This window comes from Geotrypetes seraphini, chromosome 2 (assembly GCF_902459505.1).
Source record: "Geotrypetes seraphini chromosome 2, aGeoSer1.1, whole genome shotgun sequence".
Taxonomy (NCBI): Eukaryota; Metazoa; Chordata; class Amphibia; order Gymnophiona; family Dermophiidae; genus Geotrypetes; species Geotrypetes seraphini.
Window position 1 is genome coordinate 521147356 of NC_047085.1, and position 5168 is coordinate 521152523.

The window sequence follows — 5168 nt, forward strand, 5'->3', positions numbered from 1 at the left end:
ATAATTCCACATCTTCACTCCTTCCATGGACATCATTGCAGTTCTAAATTTAACATATCGGACATTTTCCTTCATAGAGGTCAGTCTCGTAGTACCTTCTGACCCCAACGTCCTCCCTGGCTGGTACACCTCCCACAAATTCTGATATTTTGCTGGCACATAGCCATACAAGCTATGATGAACTATTGATAATATCTTAAAACAAACTCTTTGAGCCACCGGTAACCAATGCAGTTTCTTTAACACCGGGGGAATATGTTCTCTGCACGAAATATCCAGAATCAGCCTAGCCGTTGAGTTCATCAACTGTTGCAATGCTCTACATTTAACCTTCGCCAAACCCAAATAAAGCATATTACAATAATCCAAACGAGTCAAAATCAATGCTTGAATCACTGAACGAAAATCATATGGAAGGAGCATTGATTTTACTTTATAAAGTGTTTGAAGGGAAAGCCGGGAAAATACAGACCAGTGAGTCTGACTTCAGTACCGGGAAAGATGGTAGAGGTGCTGATAAAGGATCGCACCATCGATCAGCTTGACGGACACAAACTGATGAGTACCAGCCAGCATGGCTTCAGCAAAGGAAGATCTTGCTTGACAAACTTACTGCACTTCTTCAAAGGAGTAAACGGGCAGATAGACAAGGGTGACCCAGTTGACATCGTATATCTAGATTTTCAGGTGTTCGACAAGGATCCGCATGAATGTCTACTTCAAAAAATTGCGAGCCATGGAATCGAAGGTGATATACTCACGTGGAATAAAAACTGGTTGATGGATAGGAAACGAGAGTGGGGGTGAATGAACAATACTCGGACTGGAAAAGCATCACAAATGGAGTGCCACAGGGTTTGGTGCTTGGACCTTGCTCTTCAACATATTTATAAATGACCTAGAAATTGGCATGATGAGTGAGGTGATTAAATTTGCAGACGATACAAAGTTATTCAGAGTAGTGAGGACACAGAAGGATTTCGAAGACCTATGAGACATAAATACATTTGAGGAATGGGCCACGAAATGGCAAATGAGGTTCAACGTGGATAAGTGCAAGGTGATGTATGTCGGTAACAAAAATCATATGCACGAATACAAGATGTCCGGTGCTATACTCTGAGAAAGCCCCAGGAAAGAGACTTGGGAGTACTTGCAGATCTGAAAAGGTTATCATGCTGTTATACCGAGCCATGGTACGCCCCCACCTGGAATACTGTGTCCAATACTGGTAGCTGTACATGAAAACGGACTCGAAAGGGTCCAGAGAACAGCAACAAAAATGGTTAAGGGACTGGGGGCGTTGCTGTACAACGAGAGGCTAGAGAAACTGGGCCTCTTCTCCCTTGAAAAGAGAAGACTGAGAGGGGACATGATTGAAACATTCAAGATATTGAAGGGAATTGTCTTAGTAGAGAAAGAGAGATTGTTCATCCTCTCCAGGGTGAAGAGAACGAGAGGGCACTCGCTAAATTTGAAAGGGAAAAGATTCCGTACAAACGTAAGGAAGTTCTTCTTCACCCAGAGAGTGGTAGAAATCTGGAACACTCTTCCAGAGGCTGTTAAAGGGGAAAACACCCTCCAGGGATTCAAGACAAGGTTGGATAACTTCTCACTGGAACAGAACATACACAAGTAAGGCTAGACTCAAATAGGTCACTGGTCTTTGACCTAAGGGCCGCCATGTAAGCGGACTGCTAGGCACGATGAACCCAGCAGCGGCAAATCTTATGTTCTTATGTTAACTGTGCATATCTACCCTGAATCACCCTGAGGACCTGTTTTCCTATGGAAAGAGTGCAGTCCAAACAAATACCTAAAATCACAATTTCTCTTTTAAACTTGCAAACTCGTATCATGAACCAATATTTCAGTTGGAAGATTCTCTACCTCATCCTCACTCACAATCATTACTTCCGATTTTCCAACATTCAACTGCAACCCATGATTATCCATCCAATCATTCACAGATTTCATATACTTATTTAGCTCTTTTCTAATTTCCATCATTCCATTCTCAATGGGGAAGAAAAACAAGATATCGGCGTAAAATCTATAATGCACTCTAATTCACAAAATCTTTTCCCTAACGTGGTCAAATATAAATTGAACAACAAGGCCGATAGAGTAGATTTCTGAGGCACTCCCTTTTTAACTTCTCGTACCTCTGAAACCAATAGGCCACTTCGTACATCAAACGACCATCCCAACAAATATGACGAAAACCAAGACAAAACATCCCTAATAATTCCCAGTTTCAACAACAGCAAATCTAGGTCAACAGTATCAAACGCCCCGAAACATCAAGCGACACCATACTGTACGAAGCATGTTTATCAAGACCCTCTCTCATAGTTTCCACAACCGACATCAGCAAAAATTCAACACTGACATTTTCTGAATCCATATTGTTGTGGATCCAGACCTTTTGGACATATTCTTCTAACTGCTATAGAATGTGGTGTCCCACAGGTCTCAGAGTTGTCGCCTATTTTAATATCTTTTTGGCACCATTGTTACTTTTGAGTGAAGAATGTGGAGTTAGGGTTTATTCCTATGCAGATGATATCTTAATGCTAATATAGTACACAGATGTTTGGATCAAATTCAGATGTGGTTATCGAAGAACTAACCAGTGTTAAACCTAAATAAAAGTTTTACGTGTTGGCTTACAGGACATCCACCTGTTCCAAAAACAACATTGCAGCTTGAAAACAAAGATGTGCCCCTTGTAGATAAATTTAAATATCTTGATGTAATCATTGATTTACACATTACATTCTCAGCACAGACATCTGATATTGTAAAGAAAGGTTTTCATGTATTAAGATTCTTAAGAGCAGTGAGGTCCTTATTTGACAACGATATTTTTCATACTTTGACTTATGCATTCTTTAAGGCAAAATTTGATTACTGCAACATTGTTTATGCGGGTTTAACAAAATTAATGTCGGACGACTTCAGACTTTACAGAATGCGGCTATTAAGTTACTAGGATTCAAGAATAAATTTGATCATGTAACTCCCCTTTATAGACATTATCATTGGTTACTGGTCATTTATAGAATTCAATTCAAAATATTAGTACTCACTCATAAAGCATACGGTACCTGCTTATTTGAATTTATTGACAATTCCTTAGACTCTTGGACATGCATTATGATCATTACAGGATAACAGACTAGCTCTCCCAGCAGTAAGCAGAACCAGGTGGGAAACCACCCGTCATAAAGCATTTTTTTATATAGCACCAACGCTTTTAGAAAACTCATAAAAACTGCCTTATTCGATAGATATATCACCTAAACAGAATCTTCACCGAACACTTTTTTCTTTTCTCTTCTTCCCAATATGCCCCCTCTGAAATCCTAATCAAACTGTATCTTGTAATTTCAGGACCTTTCACCTAATATGTCCCCTCTGAAAATTCTTAACAAACTGTATATTGTAATTTACACTATATTTTAGTAATTTTCGCTGTATATTTTGTAATTCGCGATCTCTCTCAAACAGTTCCTCTCGGAAATTTCTTCGTAAACTGTATTTTATTTTTCGTTTTCTTAAAGTTTCTAAACTCTGTATTTCCTCTATCTGCATATTGTAACTCACTGAATGTCCAGCTCTCTTGACTGTAAACCGTCTAGAAGTTGCAAGATTGTGGCGGCATAGAAGAATAAAGTTATTATTATTAATCTTTGGAATCATCTTCCAAGTCATATTTGGTCTGAAGCAAATCCTAAGGCTTTTAAGACATCATTAAAGACTCATCTTTTTCGGTGAGCTTTTAGTGCAGACTCTTCCAGTTGATTAAATTCATTGATTGAGAAGCTTTCAGGCATTCCTCAAACACCAAGAAAGAAAGGCTTATATTTTATATGATTGCAGTTTGTGTGTTATGCGTATCTTCTGTGTGCTGTCCTATACTTTTTAAGGCGTTCCACTCTCTCCTCATCAACCGACTTAAAGACTGCGGCATCACAGGCCCGGCTCTTTCATGGTTTGTTTCATACTTTAACGAATGTTGTTTTAAAGTTCATGTAAAGAATGAAATTTCTTCATCTATTTCACAAACCTATGGTGTCCCGCAAGGTTCCATTCTATCCCCACTGTTATTCAATATTTTTCTATCCCCTCTTCTTACAGTCTATCGGATTCACGATCTTTGCCTATGCAGATGACATACAACTACTTCATTCTATCAATACCTCAAACATTTCAGAAATAAACGATATTAACAATAAATTGGACGCAATAAATGACTGGCTTTACACAAATAAACTCTCCCTCAACATAGACAAATCCTGCGGTCTTCTACTCCCAATCAACAATAGCGAGACTCTATCTGGTAAGATTTTTATCAAATCCATTCCTATAAAAATGGAATCAAAAATAAAATTACTGGGAGTTACTATCGACAAAGATCTCACTTTCCATGATCACATCAGCTCGGTAGCAAAAATTTGCTTTTTTAAACTTTGCCTTATTCGTTCCCTAACTTCGATCCTAGACACTGACGCAATTAAAATTTTAATTCATTCTTTAGTTATTTCCCACCTTGATTATTGTAATTCTCTTTACAACAGACTTCCCCAAAAAGAAATCCGACGCTTACAATTAATCCAAAACACAGCAATAAAACTCATCTATAAAACTGGCAAATTTGACCATGTTACTCCACTTTTGAAGGAAGCACACTGGCTCCCTATTACACACCGTATCACCTATAAAACCATCCTGCTGACCTTTAAAATAAAACTTTTCCACCAGCCTTTATATCTCGATAAGCTTCTCATCCCTCAATGCCCAACACGTATATTGAGGTCAGTGGATCAGAAACTCTTGTTGATTCCTTCCATAAAAGATTTCTTTTACACTAGAAAAATAAATTTCGCAGTAGTAGCTCCAACTTTGTGGAATGCTCTGCCACAGCACCTCCGATTTGAACAACTTGATAAATTCAAGATAAGCCTGAAGACTTTTTTATTTAGCGACGCTTTTTCCTGTGCTTAGAGCATTTTTTTTTTCTCTCTTTCCTTCTTCAACCAACCGCTTTTATAAAGCGATCCCATCCCGTATGTTTTATCCTCTTCCCTCTTTCTTCTTCTAACATGTAACTTTCCCCCCTTTCCCTTTTTCCCTCACTTTCAAGTCTGTCCAGTTAACGTCCT